The 16,767-nt window shown below is 44.3% G+C and overlaps 1 protein-coding gene across 1 annotated transcript in view; it reads left to right on the forward strand.

Moving 5' to 3' along the window:
* The first annotated feature begins 8,138 nt into the window (after positions 1-8,138).
* The window catches only part of LOC147883277 (uncharacterized), a 67,339-nt gene continuing 58,710 nt past the window's right edge, over positions 8,139-16,767 (forward strand). The window contains exon 1 of the mRNA XM_087399882.1: positions 8,139-8,209. The gene's annotated coding sequence lies outside the window, so the exon portion shown is untranslated. The remainder of the gene's footprint in view (positions 8,210-16,767) is intronic.

The following is a 16,767-nucleotide window of genomic DNA, read 5'->3' on the forward strand; positions in this document are numbered from 1 at the left end:
CAGCAAAACAAATGTGCAGAGTAGGAGGGATCGATTCTTGCCACACTTGACTCCCATGATTGTTGATAGGAATGTTGCTGCTTCCTTGAGTCGAGGGTTCATGATGGTGCGAAGTAATATCCCATCCCTATTGAACTTGGTGCCCTTGGTAGGAGAGGATGTATTTCAGGAAATTTAGTGTCGGTAGGCCTTGTGGGGTATTTTGCACCTAGTATGCAACTCAAAAAAGTATCTACCAAGTATTTGTACAAAGTCTTGATGGAAGATCAGCTGGTTGCATTTGATTTGAACAAAAAATGGGGATTGCGCTGATCCCACGGTCAGTGGAAGAAGAGGTTCAAATATTTTTAGCAGGGTTGTAGGATTGGTAGTTTTTGTTTCATTCTCTGGAAAATGATTCATCAATGGATTCCTTTTAGGGCCAGGTTATAGCCAAAAGATTTTGGGTGAAACCCCACTTGCCCAGTGTGTGGGAAAGCCTTAGAATATACCCAGCATCTGATGTGGCATTGTCCAACCTCCAAAGGAGTCTAGTTGGCAATTTGTGCTTCTGCTATGATGTTTAAATTTGTAATAGGGACAAGCTAGAAATGGATTTTTCTTGGGGATGCATTGGAATACACTTCAAGTCTTAAGGCTTGTTGGCCATATATTGCAGGGCTATCTACAATGTGATCTGGATAGTGCAAAATCAAATGATGTCTGGTTATATATCCAGGGTTGTGGTAAGGTTGATACAGTAGCTGATGTTGCTGCTGCTACGGGTGTGATAAATTTACCAATTTTGATGATTTCTATCTACTCTCTAAGTGTGGGCCATAGGCTTTGTTTCTCTTTGGGCTAACATTTTTGTTAATGGGACGTGTTGGGGGTTAACCCCTATCAATAAAAGCCTTTTATTTTATTTTATTAAAAAAAAACACCCACTTGAGGGAAGGAAGGTGGAATAGATACATGCATAGATGATAGTTTTCTTTGAGGATGAGTGAGAGTAAGTACATCCCCCAATATGTTGAAAGATGGTAAATTTGATTTCTTTCAAATGCGAAGATGTCATGAATCTGGTGTCATGCATAAAGTGGTACGTAGGCTGGGATCCCAACCCTATCAAGCAGAAGCTAGAGAAGCTGGCTAATGGAGGGCTTTACATGTTCTTTAAGGGTCGTGTCCCAACATTTGGAGGGTTCTGGGAATTTCTAGCGCTAGAGTGTGGAGTCTCGGTGGGGGGTTTTGAAGCAAGATTTTTGGGTAAAGGGTTTTTTCTTGTTATATGTGTTTTTGACGAGTTTAGGAATGATATCCTAGTGTTGTCTCTGTGCCAAAATGGACTTAGGTAGCACAAAATAGGTGTGTAGAGTAGTGGCAAAGCTCTGCTTGTACTTGCATAAGTCTAGGAATAATCTCTCTTAGGAATCCTCAACATGCAAGTCCAATATGAACTCCTACATGCAACTTGTAACTCCTACATGTAACTTCTAGACGCAAGTTCTACGTGTAGAGAGAGAATGTCTTACAATTCCTACATGCAGATTGAGAAGCTCTCCAACTTGTAAAAATACCCCATCATGGAATGAAGCCCAGACTCTTTAGGGGCATTGTGTTGAGTTCTACTTTGGTATTCCAAGAAATTGTCTCCAAGTGTCCATGCTTCCTTGCACTCCACGTCCAAAAGCATGTCCTAACCTTGCAACTCCCCTCCCCTCTCCTCCAACCTTGCAACCCCTATCCTCCTCCCTCCTCCTCCCTTCTCCCCTCCTCCTCCCTTCTCCTCCCTTTCCCTCCTCCCTCCTCCTCCTCCTCCTCCTCCTCCTCCCTCCTCCACCCTCTCCTCCACCGCCATGATCTTGCACCTTCTTCCTCTCCCACTCCTATGCTCCCCCTATATCCTTAGTCCCTCAACCCTTGACCTCTGTGATCTACGAGGGAGACAAGTTCTCCACCATGTACTCTACCCTGAACCTTGGATCCTCCTTCTGAACCATGAAGCTCTTCTAAACCCTGGACCCTCTTCTAAACCCTGAACCCCTTCAAAACCCTGAACCTCCTTCTAACCCTTAAAACTCCTCCTAAACCCTTCATTACCCCAATCATGATGATGCATGTTCCTTTTACACATGCATGCACTATGTTTGCTTACCACACTTAAGCCTACGTCTCTCACTGGAATATGAATTGGGGTCCTAAGCTACACTTATACTACAAATGACAACACCGATATATCTGTAGGTGACAAAAAGCCTCGGAACCCTGCAAATTGAGAATACCATGCTCTTCTTGTGGAAGCCGTGGGAAAGAGCCAACACCTAGGGAAGCCTTTTTTGTTTAGTGGTGATGTTGTCCTTATTTTCCATGGAGCCCAAGTTTCAATATTGAGGAATTTATGTATCAAGAGTTTCTAGTGTGGATTAATTTCCTAACGATGCCTTCTTGGTTGGGTAAGAGCTTGGATGTAGTGGCAAATGCTGTGGGAAAAGTTACGGTGGTTCCACAGTCTACTCGTAGAGTATTTGTTCCCAAGAGAGCTTGGATTCTCTAGGACAACAGTTAAGAGACTCCTAGCTGTGTCCAAGCACAACTGTTTGATGAAGTGTTTGTCTTGTAGAAGGTGGTTTTTGGCATGTTCCCGAATTCTTGCTATCTATGCAAGAAAACGAGACACTATGTGAGGAACTATCCTACGAGGTAGGAGAAAACTCGATTGACCTGTAATAATGGTAAGGATGTAGCTCTATATAGCCAATTGATCAAGGAGCCGAGGAGCCAAACCCTAGGGATGATGAGCCCAAAAAGATGTGGAACCTGCGAAACGTCAAGAGGACACACAACAAATATAAGGTATACCCTCAACCTTCCCTCAAGGAGCACCTGTCTTGGATCACAAATTGGATGTGCATGCAAACAAGACTTCATTGGGCATGCATGTATGTGAGAGGTGGGTCATGAGATGTCGAAAAGGTTAACTCACTACCAATGGGGGAGGTGAAAAAGGACTGTGACCAGAAAACTAAGGGTGATTGGAAGACAGTGAAAAGAAAGGGCAAGGTCTTTTCATGCTCTAGCATGCAAATGGAAGGGGTGGAGGTTCAAAAGGATCCCATGCAGTCAAAAGAAAGGGCAAGGTCATTTCGTGCTCTAGCAAGCAAATGGAAGGGGTGGAGGTTCAAAAGGATCCCATGCAGCCTCCTATTCTACCAGAGGCTAACCACCACCATAAGGGGGTGTTGGAAGAAAAACAAAATTTGCAGAAGCCGCTTGACGAGAATAGTCAAACAAGTCCAGGGAGGGGAATGTCAAAGAAAATTAAGAATATGGCAAGGAACGTTGCACAGGGAGGAAAGGAAAACTGCTTTAATTCCCTCTGGGATGCTTACAAAGTCCTAGCACAATAGCGGGGTATGAAATAAAGAGTCTAAAAGCTATGCAATGGTTTCATGGAACATACAAGGTGGAGGTCATAAATTTAAGCAAAAATCTTGTTGTTCGGTCAGAGGAAGCTAGGGTGCTGATATCCTTTTATTAAAGGAAGCCAAATGTGGTGTTTTTTATGGTTTCTTGCTCGCTTTAGCCAAACTGGGATATAATGTGGTCTCCAATTTCCCGATTCAGGGGAAGGGAGGGGTTGGCATTTTGGTAAAGAAGCAGTTCTCTTGCATTGAGCTTTTTAGGGATGAAGCTAGTTGCATTTTGGCTATGGAGATAAAGTGTAAGGAATTTTGTTTCAAGGTTGTAAATGTTTATGCCCCCAATGCTTAGGGATAGTGCATGGACTGTTGGAAGTTCATACAAGAAAATGTTATGGGAGAGAGATGGATATTTGGGGGAGATTGGAACATGGTGGAAGAAGGGTCACACAGATCTCAATGCTGCAAGGGGGTGGCTGGTGAAGAGGATGATGCATGGTATGATTTGTGCCTAGAGTTAGGATTGCTTGACTTCATCGAAATTGATTCATAGGGATTACACGGATTTTCCTACTAGACTTGATCACTTCTACGTGTCCGAGGAAGCATGGTGGATGTGCACCCCTATGGGTGGTGGTTGGATGTCCCATGGGGGTGTTTTTCATTTCCAAGAATTGTTGGGAGGCTTTTGACATCCCCTGAGTACTGCGAGGAGATTAATAATGGGGGTACAAGGCTCTTGTGACTGATGGAATAGAGGGATTTGGGTATTGCTGAAGTGTTCTAAAGCATGGGAGGTTTTAATCAAAGCAAAAAGGAAAGCTGTCTCTTAGCAGGTGAATATCGCTTGGCATTCAATAAAAAGGTGGTTGATGAGTCTCCTTTAAATACCATTCTAGCAACCTTGTTGGTAGAAGCGTAGGAATGCATGAAAGCATTGGAGATGGAAAGAGTAGAGAAAGCCTATACCATGAGCAGAAAAACTTGGCTGACTCTTGGGGATTGTCCCTCAAAGTTCTTCTTCTAGGCAGTGAAAAAGAAGGAGGCTCAAGAAACTATAGACAGAGTTGTGGATGCTAATGGTAAGCTTGCAACTGAATTCTGGCACATAGCAAATGGGTTTAAGCGGAAGCTCTCTTCTATAGTGGGAGAACTGGGTAGCGGTGATGCCTTGTTGGAATCCCAGGTAGATGATTTCATGCAAGGGCTTGAGCCAAGAGTTTCGAATGTGCAAAGAGTCTCTTTGGGTAGAAAGCTTACACTATATGAATTGAAAGAATCCCTTGACTGTCTAAACAAAGGGGCTCTCTCACAAGATGTGAATGTGGGGTTGATGAAATTGTTTCCTAAGAAGCAGGATCGACTGAGAGTTGGTGATGAGAGGCCCATAACGATGCTTAATACATCATATAAGATTGTCATTGAGGCCCTAGCTAATCGGATCCAAGATGTGTGTACTAAAGTAGTTGATAAGGAGCAAAAGGGGTTCATCAAGGGAAGAGTTCTATTTATTAAAACATACTTAATGTGGCTTCTACATTAGATTATGCTACACAATTAGGAGCCAAGACAGTGCTCTTAGGCTTTGACTTTGATAAGGCATAGCTGAGTTTTGGAGAAAGAGCTTTTTGGGTGTGATTTCTACAACATTGTGAGCACCTTGTTTCAGAATGCCTCTGCAATCCTTTGTTTGAATGGTGGGGTAGTAGGTCACTTCGATTTGCATGGGTCCCTTGGCCTTGCTTCTGTTTGTAGTAGGTACTATTCCGTTGATTGTAGAATTACAAGGCAGTGGATGGATCTATAAAGGGCTTGGGGCTTCCCTCGAGGAGTAGTTTTGTTTACACTTTTTTTTCTGATGATAAGATTGCTATGACAGAAGAAATTAGGGTAGGTGTTTAAAGCCTCATCGATTTACTTAACTTCTTTTGTGTAGTTTTTGGTTCAAAGTGTGGCTGGAATAAATCCTTTGTGTGACAAGAATTGATCAAGGAGAGGTACCTAGCTTGATTGAGCAATTTGCCGGTGCCCAGATTCAGAGAGGGTAGGTCATAAGATATTTGGGTGCTCCTTTAGGGGTTGGGTGACTCTGAAGCAACAGTTCATATGGTTTCGTGACAAATTGAAGCAAAAGCTAAGACACTGGTATGTGAAATGCCAGGTGCTTGGTTATCAAGCACATTCTCACTACCTGCGCAACTTACTTGGCATCTCTTTGGAGGCTCAAGGAGACTCATTGGTAGGAAAGTGAGAAGTTGTTTAGAGCATTCTTGTGGATGGAGGATGGGTCCCAAAGAAAGTGGCACTACATTCCTTGGGAAGCCTTAAAGGCCCCTAAGGTAGGTGGAGGTCTGGGTGTCCCAGATAAGAAAAACGTATCTATCTTATCAAAATGGTTCCCTAAGCTGTTTGACTCACAAGCACCTTGGGTGGTATGCACAAAGTGGTTTGCTGCTGTGAGAGGGCATGATCTTACATGGCACGAGGTCATTTGTTCTCCCTGTCCAATAAAGGTTAAAGGCTCGGATATGATCTCAGGGTTGATAGATGTAGTGTGGTAAACTCCTACATTGGAAAGGCGACATTAGAGGGGATGCTAGTTTGCAGGAGAGTTTATGGTGGCATTTGGGATGTCTCAATAAATTGGAAGTCGGTGGCTTACTAGAATCTTGTTCATGCTTGCAATATGCATAATAAGGGTCTCAAAACCTTGCTGGACATTTGGGATAAGAGGTTGACGGTGTGGAAGTCTAGAGCCTAGATCAAGACTCACTACAGGCCCAACGATGGAGAGTTAGTTATGGTGTTGAAGCTATTAGGATCGATACAAGATGCATGGCCAGCTAACACTATAGCAACGATTGGCTGGACAATCAATCAATGGAATCTAGGGAATGCAAGGTTGAAGAAAGTGTCGGCTAAGGTGGTCTACAAGCAGTTGGTAGAAGGTATTTATGTGTATGACCATTTGAATGGGAAGTGGAAGGTGCACAGATCTCCAAAATAGTGGGAGACTAGGTTGAAGGAGATATGGGGAGGCTGCAAGGTTGGAAAGTGCTGTTGAAATGGCTGCTTCTGTGCAAAAGGATAGCCAAGTGGAAGGATGTCAATAGTTGCTATCCGTCGATGTGTGGGACTGCTAATAAAAATGTGATGCACCTTTTTTGGTCCTGTGTAGTGGCCAAGCGTATCTAGTAAGGTTGATGGGAAAGTTTAATCTGAGTTTGAAATGGAGAGCGATCACGTTGGGAGAGACAACGGGCCTTCTGTCTACACTGTGTGCTTGCTAGCCCTACATAAGGGCCTCTATGATGTGGGGAATCTGGTCTATTTGAAACATAATTATCTTTGAGGGGTACAAGGTTGATGCTATTTGGGGAGTAACCAAAGTGATGCTAGTTGATATGTGGTCCTCAATGGATGCTGATTTGGCGGGTTGTTGTTTGTATGAAATGAGTCGGGTGGGGTGAGATGTAGTTTCTTGCTAATTAGCGTAGGCCGTGGGTAGTTAGCCCATAAAATAGGCCAATTTGTGTTTGCTCCTATTCGCATTAATTAATTACTATATAGCACCCCCCCAACTCGTTCTCAATTAACCTATGCCTAAATGCGTCTAATTATGCAATTGCCCTCCCTCACCCGATCGTCGCCCATTCACCTCTAATCCTTTCCCCTCTGCCTTGCCTTGCGTCGCCTCCCATCCCATATACTAGCCATATGCTGTCCCACCTCCCTCATATACTAGCTTAGGGCAGCAACAACTAAGGAACCTTCTCGAATCCGGAGCTTCCCACCTCGCAAAGCTTAGGTTAATTAATCAGCCATCCTTTAGTGTCCCTTCTCTGCGCAACAACTAAAAAAATTAATACATGCTTTTTTCTTGCTGGGGACCCCTATGAGGCCAATTTTTTGCCTGACGTGTGTGGGAAGGGTATAGGAACGATTCCTCTCCTTCCAAAGGTAGAATTTTTTATTTTTGAAAATTTTGTGCTTGCCCACGTGCAAATATTTGATTTGGTTCTGCATGCATCAGTTAATTGAGGGTTTTGACAGAGAAGATTGCAGAGGAGGCGTTTCTTTATGGCGTGTCATTGTCTTCTTTACATTGTTTTCCTCAACATTTGGCATCAAGGTGGGTGATTAATGCTAAGATCCTCTCCGTCCGGTCTGTTATACCGCAGGTCTAGTTCTTCCATGCTCTCCGTCAACGAAGGCTTGCTAGGCACTACTTGCGATTGTGGATGGAAGCAGGACATCAATGATTGAAGAAGAGTTGGACATAGCATGGAACCTGATCCTCTTTACAAGTTTAATGGTGCTCTGTTCGACGTTCTGTTGTCACTTAGGTTGGTTTCACACCACCCGCTCGAACAGGGTGGTGTGAAAAATGGAAAGGGCTTGTCCGTCGGGTGTGATGGTTCACTCCAGCAGTGGACAAGTCATATATAGCGTGAGTGCACTTATTTCCAATCAGCTCTCATTGCCTCGGTGGTGGGATCAATGCCCAGTGATAATCATTCGCGTGGTTTTCTTTCGGCTTGGAGCAAGCTTGGGCGGCCTCACTGGGGCGAACAACTTTTGTGGTCTGTTTATCTAGGCCCGCAATCCCGATTCGTCTACGAGAGATGGAGCTGATTTCATTTCTTTTTTGCAAAGGTACGGGCGGGGGGTGTGAAGAGGCCCTTATTTTCATACGTTACAAGGAAGGCCTGTTGAATGATAGATATCATTAACACTGGGCAGGCCTGTTCAATGATAGATATTATTTCACATACTCGTTTACTGTTTTTTGGAGCACGTTTTCCGAGGTTGGTTCTTTTCCCTCTTCTTTCTGTATTTTTCCTTCTCTTCATCTCAGTTTCTATCCTGTCATCCGACCCTTTCTTCATAACCGCCATCGCCAATTCCCTCCACTCCATCCAAATTGTTCAGTTGAGTCATTCCAACAGTCGTCTTCAGTGCATCCTAGAAGCTACGGATTGCAACAAGAAAGATGTCAATCAGGACGAGACAATCTTTAATCAGGAAGAGAGAATCATCGAACAAGAATCGAAAGATTAAGGGAAACAGGCATGCAAGATACGATGAGAGTTCCTACATGCGAGGCAATGTGAGCCCAGCGACTTCCCCATCAGGGCATGGAGCTCGATGACAGTGCGGGTTGAGCGAGCCTTTTTTGAGGTTAGGCTTGAGGGGGAGAGGGAGCCTTTTTTGAGATTATTATTGAGGGGGAGAGCGACCCTTTGTTCAGAGGACCTCCGCCAGGCAAGAAGTCGTCGCGGAATTCTTGCGACTATGGGATGGAGAAGGAGTTTCTGCCAATTCCAATTCTGCCCTCTCGCCTCAGTTTGTGCCAATTGCAATTCTGCCTTCGTTTCAGCCCTTGTGCCTCCACAGCTGCCGAACCTGAGATGGCTGTGAATCTCGACACTTTTAAGCAAATTTGCGGATTGTGGCTACCATCAACGAAAGATTCTGCATTTATAGAGTACTCTTTCCTTGAATTGGCTACAACGCTCCCACTTCTACTTCTGATACTACTTTTCTCATTCTCATCTTCATTGCTGATTATGGCCTTGCAGAGAGCCTCTCCATACTTTCCATCTCTGGCTTGCCAGCAAGCTCTTAAAATATCGTGCAAAGATTTACCATTGTCTAGAAATATATTATCGCCACGAGTTTCCCCAGTGGTAAGAGATATTCGGTAGGATGGACATGATTATACATCTGGTTGAATCAGATTTTAGGTGGATTGGGATATAACCAGCCACAAATATTGGCAGTTACAAAGTTTGTCAACCAGCCCAACAGGTAACAGTGCAATATGTCCCTTTCATGATCAGGTAGAAACACGTGCTTTTATACCGTTTCTGGTTTTCTAATTGAATGCTCCCTATTTGCGGGAGCCTCTATGGATGAAACGATGCAATTCTAGGGAACTGAACTTCACACTATGCAGTTCATGCCCCTTTCAGTCAGTCGGTATTTGAACGCTCGAAATGGATATCTTCGACAACGAGACGAGGTTCTTAAGTGAGCAGGGGCACTCAGGGGTTTCAACACGTTGAAGAGAATAGAGTGAGCCGCTTGTAAAATGTATAATTTATCAGGCTTAAAATCAAATACCGTAACAGTTAATTTATGCTAGTGCTACAGAATTACTCAAGAACGACTCAATAGAAGAGATGACAGTTCAAGAAGAAATTGAAGGTTATTGAGAATTCAACCACAGCGGCAGGCTACTCTGTGCTTCTCTTCACATCTTTATTCCTCTTCAAATTGTTACAACCAACGGCCTTACATGCTTCACATTCACATTCATGCTTTATTCAGCCATGCACGTTGGAGACCACGTCAGCTGCAGCCTGCCTACCTCGTGAAAAAGTAACAACGACAGAGAAATGGCTTCATGAGAGTTTTCCTTGCTGGAGAAATTTGCTGGAGAAATTTGAAGCAAAGCATATGTGGTTTTACCAATCCTATATGTGAAATTGTCAGTGAGGCCTTTTTCTGTCGGTCTGTACAACGTTACAAGGTCACCGATCTTATTTAACATTGTAGCATTTTGTTTGTCATGCTTGTGCTTTGATGGGCATTCGATGACTATGAGAAAGGAAGAAAGGTATGTGAGTGGCCTATTTTGAGAACAATTACTGAGGTCAAATCCTTTATTATGCAATCCTATAGGTGTAAGTCTGCACCTAGGTCTGCTTCAAGGACTTGTGCTCCTGCAAAGTACTCTTGTTGTAGCACTCCTGCGCTCCACGATGCTTTCCATCAGGTAGGTTTTAGTGTCCGGAATGCTCAGCTCTTCAACCCTTGAATGAATGAAATGCCTCCAAGGCAGGTCTATATATAGACCTGGAAGTGGCTGACCCTGTGACACCACTCTGTCACCTGACCTGACACATGGCAGACCGACAGGTCTACTGCCTTTCCATTGCCTGTTGCAGACTGTGTGCAACCTCTGCCGACTGAGTCTGCCTCTACTGCCTTGACGTTTGGTGCGTTACTGCTGACCTGTGGACTGGCGTATAAATATCCCAGCCCCCCCACTATCTGCTGCTGTTCTGCTGGTCCTGCGCCAGCCAAAAGGCATCATGTACAGCCACATGGCTGGGACTATTCCAGCCCCACAGTCTGGGCAGATAGTCAGCCCTCCATGCTGACCAAGGTGGCCCATTGGGCTGCCCTGAATAACATAAACAAGGCGTCTGATCTGCTGCCCATATGGCAGCCGCTGTTAAGCACATGGGAGCCTCATCCCTTTCCCCTACTGGTTCATCTATCCTACCTACTGAGGTGTCAAGCCACGAGCTCTCCTCAGTTGGGGGCTTACAGGTAGGGCATCGACCCTACACATCCAACAATACCTATATAAGTGTGAGCTTGAGCTCATTTAAGCACACTCTTGGGATAGGGGCCTCCTGAGAATGCCCAGCTAGGATGGAGCTCCCTAGGCCTATGATTCCCTAACTTCATTTTTTGCACAGATGGGGCTACGTGGTATGGGACACGTCTTCTTTCTTGGGAGATCATTGGTCCAGGGTCTACAGTTGGGTAGTGATGGACTGGCATACACCGTGCGTGTCCCTGTGTTTGTATACAAACATATGGTGGTGTTTGGAGGTAACTCATGGATAGAGGATTCTATAGAACCTCGAGGTTACTCGAGGCTAACCTACAAGGGATGTTTCAATACTCTTGAAATCTAGGAAGGCATGACTTCAAATGGAGGGAAAGGGCTAGAAATCGGTCAAGGTGTCTCCCTGATATTATGGTACATTTCGAGCTCTAAAAAGTTTCGACTTAGTTACTGTTCAACTGAAACTGCCAAGGATTTGGCAGATTCACAACACCTTTATGTGAACTTGCTTAAAATTTTTGTAGGAGTTATTTGTTCTAAGCTAGTAATGGAACAGATGCCTTGGTTTGAAGGCATGGAAGAGAGATTGGTTCCGGAATAGATTTTGTTCCATTAGGATAAGATGACTCGGCATGGAAATATTCTTGCCAATATCTATTAAAGTTTCATGGATGTATGGCTAATGATGCTAAGTGGGTCATTGAAGACTTTTTCCAAGAGTATCGTGATGTGTTGGCTGCCTATCTTGAGTCATTACAGCTGATTCAAAAGTGGATAGTATTGTAACACCCTCGAATAAAACAAAAGTATGTATCCTTCTATTTTAAAGTAATTATTTATTGTTTAAAGCTCTTCTTATTTTCAGATAATCAGGGGTTTTGATCACTAGATCAACTAGAGGTGCGTTTGAAAAGGAGAGTGATTATAGCAAATTAAGGAACTCCGATATTATTGAGGGTTGGCTTCACAAATGGGATGGGGCTTTCGCCATTTGTGAAGTGGCCACTCACACTTTCAAAGAGTTAGCGGATAGATGGTGGATCAAGCAACAAAAGGATGGTGTTTCCTTAGTTACTCGGGGGATTTCAAGATGCAGTTCAAGAAACATTTTCTATCCCTTGATGAAGCATCAAGATCTTTTGATGAATACTGGTATCTTAGACGAAAGAATTTATCGATAGCAAAGAATACTGATAAATTCAGACAAATTGTAGTGAAGATTCCTGACCATTGCCACAATTTGTTGGAGTTAATGATAATCTTTTCGGCTTGAACAATCACATTAAAATGGAGGTAAGACAAAAATATGCAAATACACTGGACAATTCAATGGCAATTGCATTTGAGAATTAGAACCAGTAGGTTTGTGCATCCTGGGGCTCAATACTCAATACGAGTATCCGAAGGAGCCTGTATTTGTGAAAAAGGGAAGCAGTCAGCTACACAGTACAACAACCAAGATGGTTAAACCTGGAACATGTGGTGGATTCCAGCCAAGCATCACCATAAGGGTGAAAAGAAAGATCAGTCTGGGCTTGATCAAAGTCCTCCTAGGCAAAGCAAAGCAAACTGAACCTTAATCAAAGCTGAATTCAAGGGGGGGGGGGGGGACGAGGAAGCTCCTTGGTCCAAAGTTGTGCCGGGCAGATGAAATTGTTGACTTATCGTATGACAATCAAGTATACTGATGCTGACGACTTCTCACGAGAAATACCTGTTACTTGTCATCCAACAAACTGTGACACTATATTGTAATTCATTTCTTTTCGCATCCAACCTTCTTGAACCTTGGTGTGTTGCCCTTCCTTGACGTGTAGTACATGAATTCCACCAGCACTACGTCCCTGAATACATGTTTGATTTCTTCAAGAATCACAGCCAAAATGCCACATACAATCCTCTCCCTCACAACCAATTGGATCGCATCGTTTGATCTTTATGTCTTTCAACACATCGTGGATATGTGATACATGAACACTGATGGCAAGTGTCGAAGAAGAAAAGCCTGCAGCTTGAGGATCAAAAGTATGCATGTCGACCATTCTCCTTGGTAGCATGGTTGGGTTGAAGTTTCTCGTTTGAACATGATGAAGGTTCGCATCTGCTGGAGGTTTGCAAACGATGAGTGTTTCTCACAATTGGGAATACTTGTAATCTCAGCCCATTGTTCAGAGGACCAACTGTATCAAATCTACATTCCCAATCGCGAATCTACAAATATTCAAAGATTAGTCTGCAACTTTCACAACGTGCCGCCAACTTGCAATGATTTGTTGACAAAGCTACCGTTACCTACGTTTGTTGAAACTGGCCCTTAGACAAACTGAGCTCAAGGTAGCCTCAAGGCTATCACATGCATCCACATTGTCCTTAGGCCTCCTTTCACAGGAGCACCCTTGCCTTTGGGCGCTTGCTAGAACCTGTACGAGTGCTGAAAGGACTGCAAACAACACGCTTGCATTGCAAAAAGCTGCAAAAAGGAAAAACAGAACCTGGAACCAATTCCCACTGTCTGTGGTAGAGAGGCAAGCTCCTTACTCGCACCTATCGTCTGTCCAAGCTCCCCGCAGGGTGCAGGTGAGGAGAAGAGAGAAATGAAGGTAGAGAGCGGAGGGTGAACAAGAAAGAGCTGTAGAGGAAAGATGTGGTCCACAGATCTGTCCCTAAATGACTGCTTCGGAGTTTGTGCCTGAGTCCCCCTAAGAGAGCATGCCAAAAGCAGTAGGGAAAGTTCCTCCTGCAGCCTGCACTAGTCTAGAACAGCTCCAGAAGCCACCCCACAGCTAGAAACACGTGCTGAAAGGTCCAGCACAGCAAAAGACAATCCTAGGCACCTTCTAGAGGCAATCGTACACGTCGGTACGGATTCCGTACAGCCGTACGGATTCCGTATTGCCATTCGTACGTCCGTGCAGTCCGTACGAAAAAATTTCAGAAAGTTTCTGGCACTTCGTAGAAGTGCGTACTAGCCTTGGAACAACCAAAACATGCTTAAAATGGTTGAAAAGAGGCTGGAAACAGCTCAAACAGCTCAAAAACTGCACAAGAATTGAAAACGTTAGCACCTCTGGGAGAGAGAGGAGAGAGATGGAAGGTGGGGGAAGAGCATGCATACACATGCATGACAAATGGCACCTCCTTCTTGCCATTTGCCCCTTCATTAAAGTCCTAACCCCCATACCAATGACAAATGGCCCAACTTTTAGACCCCTCTTTTAAAGCCTTTGCCTTGCCCCTAGGACCTAGTGGTGCACCTAGACTTTGCCCCTAGGAACTTCTAGGCAGTGTGCACTTTCTCTAGCCAGTCCCTCACGGCCAAACCATTACAACACTTAACCATGGTTAACCCTGGGTTAAGCGTAGGTTGAGTTACGAAGATACTTTACATCACTTTTCACATCCCCGTGACATACCCTCCTTTTAAAACAACAAACTACCTAGGTTGCTATTGAAAAGTACAAATAGGCAGAAATAGCCCATACCAGAAGATACATAATCTGTAAGATACAACCTGCAATGATAATATGGGCTAGGAGAGCAGCTCGAGAGTCCGTCCATACATCAATGCATCCTCTATGTCGAGTGTCGTGAACACCCATCATGGAGATCTCATGGCAGAAATACTATCAGCAAGCAGCATCTCGGGTGAGACAATTGGTGCCACCAAGCGATCTCCAGATATATGAGCAGTCTGAATCAAGGAAGGGGAGGTGCTACCCTTCTCTCGAGCACCAAGCAATGCTGCAGATCTCTGCTCTGCTGAACCTGTAGGATCTTGTACCGCAGTGGGCGCAAGCTGAAACGCGTCCAGGTAGAGTTGCCAAATCTCAGGTGACTCTGCCAGGTCACACTCCTCCATCCACCTCGCATCCAGTGCAGGATAATTCTTGAACTTCACCAGGTAGCGACGGGAAACTCTACCTTTCACTTTTCTTTCCATATGTGTCAAAATCTGTTCTAGAACCAAGATTTCATCCATTTCTTCCACCTCGGGCTGATCCTCATGAAGTAGGTTAGCAGGCACATCACCCTGGAAAGGCTTCAATAACTCACATGAAAGGCATTGTGTATGGTCCAAGTGGCAGGTAGCTTCAGCCTGTAAGCTACATCATTAATGCGTTCAAAAACCTGAAAAGGATCAAAATACCGCATCTTCAGCTTTGTGTACGCTTTGGTCTTGCCTTTCATCTTCCTGAGTCGTGCTTTTTGAAAACGTAGCAGCACCCAATCGCCCTCTTTCAAGAGTAACTCGTGGCGACTGCCCATTTGTGCTTCTCTTGGCTTTTTTGGAGGGCTGTTTTGGCCTTCTAGTAAGCAACATCCAAGCTTTCCACAAATCTGTCCGCTTCAAAAATCTTCTTTCATATGTAGAATGGGAGGTATCTTCCGTTCTCTTGCCACAATTTCAAAGGGGGCTTTCCTTGTGGACGAGTGTACAGTGTTGTTGTAGACAAACTCAACAAGTGGCAGAAATTGCTCCCATTTCGATTGCTGATCTGAAACATAGCACTTGAGAAGATCAAGGGCAATGGAGTTGGCTTCTTCGGACTGCCCATTAGATAAAGAGAATGAGAAATTTAGTGTGGTATCCATATTCTCAAAGATACCTCTCTATAAAAGACTTGTCATCCGCGGGTCTCTATCATTGACAATTGATTGAGGCATCCCGTGATGTTTAAACACATGAGACATAAAGAGTCTTGCCATTTGATCTGCTGTAATCTTCTTTCTTATGGGAATGATGTGGGCCTGCTTGCTGAATCTGCAAATAATGGTCCATATCCCATCATTTCCCGATGGTGTACGAGGAAGATCAAAGATACAATTCATGGCCATGCTCTCCCAAGTCGATCGGGAATAGCTAGAGGCTGCAGCAGTCCAGTCAGCTTCTGTTTGTCATATCTCACCTTCTGGCAGGTGATGCATGTCCTGACATATGCCTCGACGTCCTCCCTCGATGATGGCCAAAAGAAATAGTGCTCCATAGCTTTGATGGTGGCATCAATGCCGCTGCGTCCTGCATAGGGTGGAGCATGACTCTCTGTCAATGCTTTGGGCCTCAACTGTTTCGTGACACACAGTTTGCCATGCGTCATCATCAGAAATCCTTGTTTGAGACTATAGTGCTCATGCCTCTGTCCCATCAACCAACTGATCATAAATCCGTGAAAAATCAGCATCATTGGCATATTGATCCTTCATGTCATCAAGCTCATCATGATATGCAATGGTCACTTCTGAAACTTGTGGCTCAACAGACATTCTGCAACAACATTCTTCTTCCCAGGCACATGCACAATCTGAAAATGAAACATAGAAAGAAAATTTGCCCACCTCATATGCTTCTCAGACAACTTTCTCTGAGTGAGAAAGTACCGCAGTGATTGATGATCGGTCTGAACATGAAAATCAGCACCCAAAAGATAATGCTTCCAGGTCGAAAGAGCATGTATGACAGCCAACATCTCTTTCTCATAGATGCCAAAATTCATTTCAGCATCCTGGAGCACTCTACTCTCGTATGCTACAACTCTTCCATCCTGCATTAGTACCCCTCCTACACTGTTCCCACATGCATTTGCTTGGACATCGAAGGGTTTGCGAAGATCTGGCAAAAAATCACAGGATCTGAGCAAAGTCTCTCCTTCAGTAGGTCAAAAGCTGCAATTTCTTTGGGACCCCATCTGAAAGTGACCCCATTGTTCTGTAAGGCATGTAAAGGAGATGCAATCTCTGCAAAATACCGAATGAACAGCCTGTAGTACGAGCACAAGCCCAGAAAGCTGCGTACTTCATGGATGTTCTTCAGATGTGGCCAATTCCTGATGGCCTCTACCTTGGCAGGGTCCATCCTAACTCCATCATTGGGAACAATGTGCCCAAGAAAATGAATCTCATGCATGAAGAATTCACTTTTCTTGGCATTGACAAGCAGCTTATGCTTCCTTAGCTCCTCAAGAACAATTGCTAGGTGCTTCCTATGTTCAGCGTCATCCTGAG

Source organism: Dipteris shenzhenensis, chromosome 28 (assembly GCF_047967505.1).
Source record: "Dipteris shenzhenensis isolate YYH24624 ecotype China chromosome 28, Dip_SZ_1.0, whole genome shotgun sequence".
Lineage (NCBI taxonomy): Eukaryota > Viridiplantae > Streptophyta > Polypodiopsida > Gleicheniales > Dipteridaceae > Dipteris > Dipteris shenzhenensis.